The sequence below is a fragment of the Pipra filicauda genome, unplaced genomic scaffold (genome assembly GCF_003945595.2).
Source record: "Pipra filicauda isolate LSUMZ 115617 unplaced genomic scaffold, ASM394559v2 scaffold148_size1903560_pilon, whole genome shotgun sequence".
NCBI classification, from domain to species: Eukaryota; Metazoa; Chordata; class Aves; order Passeriformes; family Pipridae; genus Pipra; species Pipra filicauda.
In genome coordinates this window covers 1,671,711-1,685,134 of record NW_024103973.1, presented here as the reverse complement: position 1 = coordinate 1,685,134, position 13,424 = coordinate 1,671,711, and the positions used below count along the sequence as shown (strand labels likewise).

General features: G+C 37.7%; 1 protein-coding gene across 1 annotated transcript in view; it reads right to left on the bottom strand.

The window, feature by feature from the left end:
• ATXN7 (ataxin 7) overlaps nt 1-13,424 on the bottom strand; it is an 83,533-nt gene that overhangs the window by 62,617 nt on the left and 7,492 nt on the right. Inside the window, exon 2 of the mRNA XM_039378815.1 lies at nt 2,279-2,371. The gene's annotated coding sequence lies outside the window, so the exon portion shown is untranslated. The remainder of the gene's footprint in view (nt 1-2,278; nt 2,372-13,424) is intronic.

Genomic DNA, 13,424 nt, shown 5'->3' with positions numbered 1-13,424 from the left:
CAGTTTGTCCACATGGCTCCAAGACTCTGGGTCCAAGCACAGCCCACAGGACTCGAGTTCCTTGAGACCACAATAACACCAGCCTATGATGTGAAGCTGCCTGAGACCCTCAGAAGTTTGACATGCTGATTAACCACAAATCAAGGATCCTGAGAACCCTGGCACAAGGAAATTTAAATTTATACCGTCCTTCTCATGTTTGACTGCTGCCTGCTGATGCTTTGCTGATGTTACCTGCACTGACCACATGCTTGGCAAGTTAACAACAAAGTATCACACAAATAGGACATGGGCAGGTCTGTGGGACTTGACTGGGTGCATGTAGGGGTGCTAAGAGAGTTAGTTTGAAAGGTCACGGATGGGACCCTGAGGTTCTGAGGTTGCTGGCAAACTGCCTAAACTGCTGTGCTCAAAGGGTGGTAATGGCTCAAAATCAAACTGGCAATCACTCACAAATGGAGTTTTGTGGGGGTCAACACTGGGCTCAGTGCTATTCAATATCTTTTAAAATTATCTGGATGACTGGAATAAATGCATTCCTACCAAGTCTGTAGATGACACAAAAACTAGGAAGACAAGTAGATGAACCCAAAATGTTACTATGTACAGAGACTGTGACAGGCTGGAAGACTGAGCCATTTCAAGAGACACATTAAAAAACTGGACAGGGTCCAGCAGAGAGCCAACAAAATGATTACAAGGTTGGAAAACTTCATGAAAAACTCAGACGGAATTTGGTTTGCTCAGCCTAAAGAAGGGAAGGTTCAGGGGAGATGTAATCACAGTCTTCCAATAAGTAAAAGATAATTATAGAGAAGATGGAGGTACTCTCTTCACAAGGAACACAGTGACAGGGCAAGAGACAACAGGCACAAGTTGCTTCAAAACTTCTATCTGGACTCAAGAAAAAAATATTTACTGTGAGAACAATTAAATATTGGAACAGGCAGCTCAGAGAAATGGTGAACTTTCCCTTGCTGGAAATACTTAATACTTGGCTTGACCAGGCCTCAGATAACCCATCTTCAATAGAAGGTTGGACCAGATGATGTCTAGAGCATTCTTCCAATCTAGACTTTCCTACGATTATATGAAAACCTGACAGATGTTGTGGCCCGATTTAGTGATGAGGAGCAAGGAAGTAGATAAGAACAAAGCTAACTTTTGCAACCCCAGGTACTCTGGGTTCACTAAGACAGCCACTTCTCCGGCTGCTTGAAAATCCAGGGAGTCATTCTGTAATAAAACCTTGAAGTATTACAGCTTCCAATGTTACATATTGCAAGAGCCAGACCAGGACAAACATTCCTCACTGTTCCTGAGCCCAGGTTAACTCTGCCACTTAAATAAGTTCTGCAGATCAACTCCATGCTAACTGGCCCTTTCTGCTGCAATCTATTTTTAAATACATTAAGAGATGATTTGCACAGCAAATACTGGCCAGGCTGTAACAGTCTGGATTCTTCATGTCTGTGCATAAGGGTGAAGTCTTTTCTTTTGTGGTGTTAAGCAAAAATATACAAAATGGTGAAATGCACGTGATGATAAAGAGTAGAGATAAATGTAAGGGAAACAGAGAAAGAAACAGATATTGTTTCAATGAATTAGCAGTACCTGATAAAATAATCTGCACTAGCAGCCTTTTAGACAAAATTTCAATTTATTATCATAATTTTCTCTTTTTTTCTAACATTTTGCCATGTACACTGGTCATGGAGAATACTCTCACTGTGTTAGGCAACTGTAAAGTCGTCACCTCAGTTTACAACTCTACTTTCTGAACTTGTAAAATAACAGGACTGATGCAGCAGGTAGGCTATGGTATATACCAGGGCCTAACAGACTTCAAATGCTTTAACATATCATGGAAACATGGAGGTAGACAAAAATAATTATTCATAAAAAGGAGGTTACTTCTTCTAAAATATAAAAACTAATAAATTAAAAATGTTGATTCTATTATATTCCCTGTCTGCCACAACTTACTTTTACAAATCAATTCACCTAATTGACTGAAAGATATAATCCAAGTTAGTTTTATCTTTTTAAGTTTGGCTGTCGCATGCACTGAACTCCCTCTAGGTTGACTGTCAGGTCACTTTATTTCCCACTGAAACACACATTAAACATCTGCATTTAAAAAGTCTCCCCTCTGCAACTGGTAACACTTCAGACTTGCTTTGCAACCCTGCTAATACCCTGTTCTCCACACTTCTCACAGCTAAAGCACGAGAATCTTATGCTTAAGGAAAATATTTGGGTAAGCATGTCACAGTACCTTGAAAGTATGGTGAATCGCTGGGTTGACTTATCAATTGATCTTCATCTGTTCAGATTTTGGAAGCTTTTCCTAACTTGTACCTGATTAATTCTGAAAGTAAAGAAAAAGAGTACAGCAATAAGGCATTTGAAACTTTAACTGCATTTCCTAACTATAATTGTATCTATTTAAAAACTAATATGAAGCATTTTATCAATTCTACAAATATATTTTCTGCAATGGGTTTCAAATTGAAAGGTAAGCAGGGAGCTGTTATGGTCTCTTCTGTAGAGAGCAGCTCTTTAAATGGCAGCCTGACATTACCAGAAAGGTATGCATTGGATGAAACCTCAATCTTCAGCCCAGTTACTGCACTTACATCGACTATTACTGACCAGATTCCCAAGCACACGTGTCTGTATCACAAGCAGGAAACACGACGGTGCTGGATTTCCTACAGAGGATTTTTCTAGAATGCAGGAGGACTCCAACAACAGGGGCTCTCAGGACACAGCCGTGGACATTTTTACCCCCGTGCCATAGAACGCGGGCAGCTAAAAACGATCCCTCACGTAATCATCATCAGTGACTATCACTGTACCACTGATGAAGAATTTAACAAACAATAGAGACATGTACACACTGAGGCCTTCCCACAAAAGGAACTTTTACCATCGCAAGCTCAGGTTTTTGAGATCCTTTCATTCAGTGCTTATAAACTTGTTGCCTGTATAAACTAAACTTAAGGGTGGTTTGCTTTGGTTTAGCCTAACTGGTTAAAGCTAAACCAAAGCCCTGTTAAAAAATATTAAGATCAATTAATTGATTTTTATAAGTGCTTTCAAATTAAACTGGTGATTTTCTTTTTCACCACTAAAAAGCCATGAAGATCCATAAAAATAAGCCAACCTAGCACTGGGGTCAGATAACACTTCAGAGAAAACTACTTTTTTCCCCTCCAAGGACACAAGTCCAGACTGCTCTGGACTAAAGTCGAGACAAGAGGAATGCAGTCCAAGAGGGCACCCAAGCCGTCCCATGGGCTGTAGGGCTTTGTCTCAGTCTGGGGGCAGAACTGTGCTTTTCCCAGCTTCTACTGCTCCTCTGGGAAGCTGCCTGCAAACTGAATTCATGTCTTATGCACTGAGGATAAACTCCTTTTTTTCCCCTTTTCCTTCAAACTGCAGCTTAGCAGCTGACAGTACCTTGACTGAGATCACTTATAAATGTATTTACTAAGATTGACTCTGCTCAGTGACCTACCTGATCCTAAGAAGCATATCTTAGATTAATTATTTTCTAGTTACTTCATAAAATCCAAATTTTTTGTGTCATTAATGGACAAGAGAGCAAGTCCAGTATTATTTTTTCTCTCTCCTCTGCAGTCACTCTTCTGCTTTGTGCTTAATAAAATGATCATTAACAAATTTCTACTACAGTAGAAGTCTCAGAAAACATTGTATTTCCTTGTTACACATACAAATCTCACCAAATACTACAGTATAAAACTTTCTCTTCAACTCTTGCTGCTGCTGACCGGGAAAATGCAATGCAGTGTTTGTCAAAAATCCTTTTTGTCCTTTTTTAGTTTCGGACAGGAGACTGAATTCATATGGACCATCCCCTTCCGAGAAGATCATTCAATGTCTGGCATTAAAGTTCCAGTCCCTTCAAGCCTATGACCTCTCTGCAGTGGAAGTAACTCATTCCTCCATCTCTACCCCAATTTCTTTAGGGAATATGAGAGCTCTGCATGCAAAACACTCTTTCTTTTATCCTGATGTGTTATTTGTTACAAAACGGCGAGTTCTGATGCTTCATGCAAAAATGAAAACAAAAACTATAAAATAGAAGATGTCTCCAAAGACATAAAAATCCGGGAACAGGGTGATAACAGGTAAGTACAAGAAATGGTTTGGACGAGGGTGAAGGAAGGATCAGCAAAAATGTTATTCCTATATATCTGAGAGATCAGAGCATACTATGTCACCACCTATGAATTTTGCTGTAGGGATTATATCTGCAGCTGAGTTTGAAGGAAGTTAAAAGAGTAAGTTTCAAAAGAGTAAAGTGACAGCTTAACGACCCTTTAAAGAGAACTCTTTCTCTGGATAATGGGTGGTAAAGAACAGGAATGATTCTTGTTGAGAATTTACAGCAGGTCAATTACAACCACAACTGTCAGCAGAGTGTAACGCAAGGAAGGGATGGGATGATTGAGAACAAGCCAGAAGGAGCTCTCTCTCCATAAGGCACCCTCGGTACCTTGGAAAACGGAGATCTAGTTGAAAGGTGGAAAGATGACAAAAACAGCCGAAGGAGCAATCCAAGAAAATGGAAGAAGGCCGGCATTTCCAAACCAGTGAAGCATTAGGCCACTTCCCCTGCCTGACTATCAAAGACACTTGGTTGCAACTGCTATTTAACACTTCGAGGAGTTACTGATATGCAAGACAGGAAACCACAGCCTGGCAGAGCAAAAGCTATACCCCAGTCAAAAGTGTATCAACACAGAAGCATACAGTATAGGCACAGTTACAGTAACTAATTATTATTAGTGTATAAGCATTTAAAGAGAAACACATTTACACGAAAATTGTAATTGCAACTCATCAAAATAAAAGAAAAGGTAAATGTGTGTCATAGGACATCTCTAACTTTTGAGAGCAACCCAAACTCCTTTAACTCTTTTTCTTTCCATCTGTTGGAAATATGCACCAAAGAATGAGCCTACATTGTGGAACATATTTTTCTTTTGTTATCTACTAAATATCCAAATTTAAGATAAAATACAAAGGCTACATATATATAAACAAATATTTGGACACATTAGGGATAATCACCCCAGTACTGGGTTTCATTTAGACATTTCATAAGTACAGGGATAACCTTATGAGGTCTCATTCTGCCCCTCGGAAAAGTGAGTGCAGGAGGGGTGTGTTGAGGGAACCCGACTGGGCAGCAGCAGGCCAGGGGCTGCTGTTACGGCCACCTGGTAACTCAAGGGTAAATCAGAGCAGTTCTCAGGTTAATCTTGTCTGTGCCGGAGACTGATTCAGGACAACCAACTACAGAATCTCAGGGGGTCAAAGATGACCCCCAATTACACAATTGCATAACTGGCCCTCCTAGTCCCTCCGGGACACACAATTCTTCACATCTTCACAGACTGAAAAATAACCACCAGCTACACGCTTCAAACAGAGATTAGATACAAAACTTCTGTAAACACCAGTTACAAAATTGCAGCTTCTCAAGATTTCATGTATTTCCTATGTATACCAATAGGAAGTATTTCTCAGAATTACCTAAATATTTAGTATTATTCGTGCAAAAACAGATGGAACAAAATATTTGCTTCAAAATATAATTATGGTACAGGTTATTCTGAAACTATTTCCAACATGCATAAAGCTATCTTCATAGCTAATGAGAAGGGTGAAACTTAAATAACTAATACCTTAGTTACTATATATTTTAATCAACCGAGAAACAAACAACACCTTTTGGATAATTATAAATAAATTGATAAAAATTGCAAAATAATTATGCACAGCAATGTGCACTTGAGGGGTCTTAACTTTGACTACTATAATTTTCCTTTGTCTAATAACAACAGGAAAAGATCAGCTTTCATTATCTTCCTCAACAAATCATCCCATCACTAATTTTATTTTTATCTTCCAATCATTTCTCTTTTAACTTAGTAGTCTTCTTTAGCAGTAAGATGAACAAAGTCATAAGAAGCCTTTGCATATTGCACTTCAACAGTTCAAGTACAACCACACAGAGCAGAGAATAGAAAGGTAAAAAATCATACCTGGTTTCAGAAATAATGAAAGATTTTCTATAAGCGAGTATCTTGTCTTATATTTCAAAATACCTACAGCTTGCAGTATGATTTACATCACTATTTGAAAGTTCAATCCATAAAACATGTTAGCTTACTGCAGCAAACTAAGATAAATAAGACAGTTGAAATGATATTTATACATTTCTTTAAAAATGGTGTTTATATACATCTACAGAGAAGAAAAAGATATGTTCTGCATTTTATGCCATAGGAATATTTCATACCAATCACAACTTGTATTACATCAGAAACACAAACAATAAAAGCCTGGCAGTAAGCAGTAAGACACTGGACATCAAGATTTTCTATTTTTAAAATAAATAATATTCTGATTGGATCATTTAAAAGGGTGCATGAGGTAAAACAGTAACACAAAAAACAATATAAAAATGTATAATATAAACATAGCTTTCAAAACAGAAAGGCAGAGCTAATCAAGACAATCGAGAGTACATGATTAATATGATTTGCAAAATTTATTACTGAGCTTCACTGTTAAAGGTAATATTATTCAAACTACACTGTCACAGTTATTGCAGATTAAGGATTTCAAATTAGCTCCTCGTGTATATCATTATTTTGAGTGGCTGCATTTTATCTGTCTAATTTTAAATTACTGTAGGCAGATGAAAGTCATCTTAAAATCTGACTCATAATTCAGGTACCATACCACTAACCTTAACAGAGATGCTGGTTCTTACACAGGTACACCACTATTTTCAATGTAAACAAAGGACACTGGCATGCACCCCGGGCTAAGGATGTCAGCATTTTTCAAACACCTTTCTGACTGTTCCATTTTATGGTGATGCAATATGACCTACATTTTCAACGGCCAAAGAGAGACAGAGAGATAGAAAGGGAGGAGACAGAGAAAAGAAAGACAGACAGACCTTTGCTGTCCTTATCCTCCACCAGCTACAGCTTTAACTGTCCCTCATGGGGATGGTAATGGGCAAGAAAAAGCAGAATAACCTTATCGTAAATTCTGAATGAGAAGCTAAAGATAGGCTAGCATAAGAAACAGCAAAATTTTTTCCTTCAATCCTGTGAACAAGTACATAGTGACACCCTCAACAGGAAAGAACAGCAGAATCAATAATTTTATAATCAGTTCCCAGAACAAAGCTGTCTGCAATAGGGATGCTTATTTTACCACCGTGTATTTTCTCTTTATGCTCCTACCACTTCATTTCTATGTATTCCCTTTAGATCTCAAAATGAAACACAAAATAATCCATATCATTATCATCATTTTTACAGACAGAGAAATTCAGGAAGGAGGAGTGATTTGCCCACAGTTACATACCAGGCCCAAGGCAGGCTTGGGAACAGAAAGCATCACTCTTCATTATCTCTGTCCTGTGCAATCTATTAGGGACTGTGATACCTGTCATCCCAATATATAATCTTGACATAATACCAGAATTATCTCTATCTTGTATTTCTTGCACATGAACTTCACACAGAAATCTGTACTAAATTACTGCTAACCCCCAGAAAGCTTTCCCTCACAAACGATGGTCCACATTTCTCAAACTGGCTCTGGAAATGCACTTGACTGTGAGCTGTACAACTCGGCTCTGGAAACATCAATGATATTTTTCATCATAAACATGTAAAAATATAGACCTAATTAAAGCTTTGGTTGGTTGGTTGGTTGTGGGTTTTTTTCATTCTTCTGCAACTGAAGCACTTTTCCTTTCTAAAATCAGTAGTTTTCCACAACTAAAACTAGCATGTTCAGAAATTAAAAGCTTGTTGCTAGGACTGTATTAAGGAAAAATCAAGATCTTGTGATTTTCAGTTACTCTTCTTCAGTGCAAAAGATGTCCTGCAGAATATCTGCAAAGCAGATAGAGGATCAGAGTCCCTTTACTAATGGTGGTAGTTAATATAACACGCAAAACAACAGTAAACAATTTGCTTATCATTAAAACTGAAGGCCAAAACATAATCTTAAGTATACCTCTGTAAATCCAGAATTACTCCAGCTCTTTCCAAAGAGTTTCTTGGGATTTGCATATAGGTAAACAAGACTGTAATTTGGCACTGTGTTTGAAACCAGAGATCAACAACATGTATAGATTAATCCTGGGTTTGAACTGTATTTATGATAACAATAGCTTTCTTATCAAGCAGCATTCACTTCGTGAAGAGCAATCAGCCTTGCACAGCAAGTGGTGAGAAGCTGTTGCTCATTTGCCTGAGTGCTGCTGCCTTTTCTAACAGCAACTTTACATCAGACTGTTCAGTAGTGAGGAGTTAGGGAGGCAAACAGCATCTATACGAAGAAAGGGAGAGAAAAAACTTAAAGTTCGTTCTACTGTAAAGAGAAGAGACAGAGGGGAGAATCAAGAGACAAACTGATAACACCTGTGAAGGAAGGGAATTACCTGTGATGGGAAGGAGTTTGGAAATTGAGAGAGGATTGACACTGCAAAGGGAGCATGGAGGGGCAGGAAGGTGGGGGAAGACACAAGGTCTTAAGCAAAATGAGAACAGTTTCTCCTTCAACACTTGCCCATGAGGCTGTGAGAAAATCCCCATTCAATTAAATAAAATTACAATCATACATATCTCCACTCTTATTATCCCTAGCTGAACCTTAGTCAACCTATTTTACTCATTGAAACTGAATTTAGTGGGAAACTGGTATTTCTTCCATTATAAACAAATTTATTTCAGTGAATCTAGAATAGGAATCATGCTGATACAAAAGATATCTCTTCAGTATTGTCAGCATCACTAAAGCTCTCTTTGTGAATGTTTCACTGCAACATTTTCTCTTACTTTTTTTATTTTTTTCCCCCCTTCTTCTGTCACAGTTCATAAGGGGAAAAAGCTGAGGTGACACTTTTATTGCTGTCCAACACCATAAAAATTCCAGCTAGAGAAGCCAAGCAGTGCAGGGATTTGCAGGGTTGAAGCCTAGCATCCATCCCAGAATGACTGTTCCCTTCGCCTACCAGTGACTGCCATCTAGAGTCAGAGCGCATCGGCTCACATGGAACAGGGTGGGAACAAGGACAGAAATGGTCCAGCAATGAGAGAAATGCCAATTCCAGCCAAAAAAACCCAGGAACTCACATTCTAGAAAGTTACTACTAGCTTAAAAGATTAAATTATTTAGGTTTCTCTTCTTAACATGCAATGTTATGAACTCGTGACTAGTGAGCATCTGGCCCATGTCTCCCTGCTTCTCTCTGAAAACTTCAGTTTTGTTATAAATGTGCAAGTTGAACATGTGGGAAAACTACATATAAAATAGCACTATACTGCTCTTCAAGTATATCCTGTGTTTCAGTTTGTTTGCTAAGAAATATGCTGGGCCATGCTAAGAAACTGAATACAGAATCTCATCATTAGCTGAAGATGCAACAGTCACATTTCAAAGACTACCTGTGTTAAAATGCTGACAAGGCTTTAACATTCATGACATTAGTGATATTAATAAGATGAAAAATGTATTTTTAGTTGCATGAAACCTCATTTAAAAACCTTACCATTTTCATTTTAAGAAATATATTCATACTGACCCAAATATACGAGTGTCTTAAATGTCTACAAAAGCCCACCTGAGCCAACAGCTCTTCTCACACACTGTAAACTTGACTCATATTTATATAATTAATTCACAGCTGCTTGTTATACTATATAAAAATCATATCTTTTTCTAACTACTACTTATGTAGCTATTAATAAAGCACCTAATACTCATGCATTAATCAACCAACTGCTAGATACTCTTTAACTGAATAAAAGGAAGAATTTTTTGTTATCATTTACCTGGAGAATATAATAATTTGCATTTTAAAATATTCCCAGTAGCAGTTACCTTCTCTGCAAAGCATAAGCAGATATGAAGTCACAGCCATGTAAGTAGAGTATTAGCATACTCTTTAGCTATTAAAATAATTTATTAGCTATGACTAATAATGCCTTGTGAAGAAATCAGTTCTCGTTTCTTCACTCTGCTGCTCATGGACAAGAAGACTGGTAATGAAGCATTATAAAAACACAAGATTTCTTCTCACGTTTGTTGTTGCATTAGATACACAACCTCCAGGTCCCACAGTAGCCATCCTCTCACTGCTAGTTCCACTAAGAAATTAATTTTTCCTAAGGGGAAACACATTCACAGATAAAATGAAATTAAACGGGATTACAAAGCTTGCTGTTGAACACGGCTACGTATGAACCTTAGGCCAAGCTGTAGTTACTGAAATCAACAGTTTCCTCCTGGTGCATGGATGCAGCCAGCTGGAACAATTGCTCATTCTGATCCACACTCAGGGCGTGTTTTTTTCCACAAGGAACTCCACAAATCCTCCTAGTTTTTCCAAGCAGAATAACAATTCTGTAACTGGCCTGAATGCAACGTTACAGCAGAGAAGAATATTTAAACAGGACGACAGGGACTCATTATAGCATTGTCCTAGAGGACTACATGCAAGAAGCACTCTCCCCAAAAACCCAAACCTGTTGAAAACACCTTTCCTTGACAACTATCACAGATCCAACAAATTTCAGTTGAAAGTGAACTGATAAACAGGTTACAGGAGTGAAAAGTAGGTTTCAGCATGTATCATGTGCTCTGATCCTATTAGAATCTGTCCAACGTGTAGATACAGATCTGTTAACTAAAGGAGAGATGGAAGGAACCACCAAAGGTCAGACAGCCCATCCCTCAGCCCTAAGGCATGACAATTAAATGACCTGGTGGGAACAATACAGGTAATCAAACCTGTTCTTAAAGACCTGGGGCAATGGATGCACCACTGTTCCTACAATGGTGATTACTCCAACCTTTCAATACTTCCACTAGAAAACTGTGTTTGTCCATGATCAGTCCTCATCACTGCAACATGATCTGTTCCTTTCCCCACCTGACACAATGCCCTTCAACAGATCTGTGTACTCACCCTCTCAGTCCCCTCTTGTTTAAGTTAAGGGATTGCATTCTTGTGGCACACATTGTTTATACATCATGTTTTTTAGTATTTAAGCAACTGCACTGGCATCTTCATACTTCCTCTTTTCTAATTTCATTCAACAATGTTTTCCATGTGTGCAGTTCATTAATACTTTCTTTCAGAACTAAACCAGACCGAGGAGAGTTACTTTCAAAAATTCAGCATCTTTAATATTTTTATATAGAGTTTTTTTGTCTAAGAAAGTTTAGGAAGCTCAGCTAGAACACAGTAGGCACTCCTTTCCTATGCAGTGATTTTATTTATAAGTAAACCAAACAAAAGTATAGATGATATTCCTACCACTTTAAAAATTCAAGTCATGTTTCTGATTTAATACACATCACTATTATGGTGCGAGCACAAATATAAAAAGGAGGTTGGCCTCATTGTCCTGCAGCAAAACTATGCACTTTCCCATTGATATCAGAGATGGTGCACAAAGAAGAGCTGTGAAGAACCAGAAACACACAAAAATAGTCATCAAATGTCAAGAAAAATAAAAAGTCAAAAATTGATCTGAAAACTTCAAAGTAAATATCCAAAATTATGACCACATAAAAGCAAAGGGGTTTTTTTCACATATCCTCCAGTATTTTATTTATGTGCATAAACTCTCAACAGCCACATTTTCTCTTTTCAAAGTATTTCTATTTCTAACACAAATTTTACTCTTAAGATTTAAATTCTCTGATAACAACAGACAACTATATCACATATCAACATTCCTCTCGATGAAGACACTTTCCTGGGAAGATCTTTGACTTGATATCAGAGATCATGGAATTTCCAATTACTCCTTCCTCCTTTCTCAACAAAAAGGATAATAGAGCGTAGCCAAGTCTGGGCCCTGCTGACAGCTGGATTAGCAGAAATCATTCCTTTAACTACACTGACACATAGTTAAGGTAATATTTTCCTACTTCTGTAGCTTTGTCCAAAAGAATTACCTTTTGTCATGAATTACTGTAACACATCTCAACCACTACACACAGTGCTGTACCCTACCCACACCTCCCAGCAGCTGCCTTGTGCTAGGGCTGCCCGTTACTTATTTTTCCCCAAGCCATGACAGTATTGCAGCTGCTTAAAAGACACCACCTGCACAGAAGCCAGCAGAGAACAACTGCTTATCTAAAGACAACTTTACTTGCCAAGTGACTTTAAGAGGCCTCTTCAAGGGAGCAACACATTCTCATAGCATCCATCTCAAAAGAAGATACAGAACAGCAATTACACTCACTGATATTAACAGAAAGAGAAGAAAATGTAGGTTGCAAAATGGCTGTCTTAGAGTTGAAACTCTCGTGCCAAATTTAGTAGGCCAGTCCTAGAAAGACATGATGAGGAACAGACTCTGTGAAGAGGCAATTACATATCAAGATTTGATAAGAATAATCCAGTCATTGGGAAACCCATTACCTGTATTACATCGTATTACAAGGCTACACCAATATTTGAGAGGACAAGTAAAGTTCAAACTCCCTTCAAGAGCTTGCAAGACCAGGGCAGATTTCTTTAATATAAACATTTGAAAACAACAGTTCTTGAGTTATTTCCTTCCATTTGTTTGATGACATGAACTACAGTTACAGTCAGTTGCTTGTGCAAGTCTTCCACATAACAACAGGAAAAAAAAGCTCCACCAGAAAACCTGACTGTAACTATCACACTATTCCAATTCAAACAAAGTGGCTGCAGCTCAAGTGCCATTTAGGAACTTTTAAAATTAAATTTCAAACTAATGACATTTTTTTTAAAAAATCCTGTATGTTTTATTTTAATCTACATGCGTATAGCTTTATTTCAGGATATGTTATTGTTCCACACCATCCTAGCTTTATATATAAATACATATATACACACACATACCAAAAACCACAAGCAGATCTCAAAAATGAACAAAAAACCACCAACTCATAACTGCCAAAGTGACACTGGAATGAAACCGAAGTGAAAATATTTACCGTGAACCACAAAATCACAGGTGCATACTTGCAGTTATTATTAGCGTGTCTTTGTTTTACTCTCACCTCCTACAAGCCACTCTTTATTCATCAAAGTTATAAAATCCAATTTATCTGCCTTGTCCCTTTTATTAGTTCAGTTCTCTCCTTCCATAATCAAAATTTAAATTTTTATTAAAATAAAAGTGAAAGGCAGGGGACCAAAAGGAACTCTGGTTTTCAAACATTTTGCACTAACGTTTTGCAAAAAAAACCCCAAATCCCAACAAGCCACCACGAAAGGCGTTTATGTCACCTTTACTGAACCATTATTATAAGAAAAGTTACCTTGTAACCTAGTTAAAACACTATTATAAAAACAGATACATTGT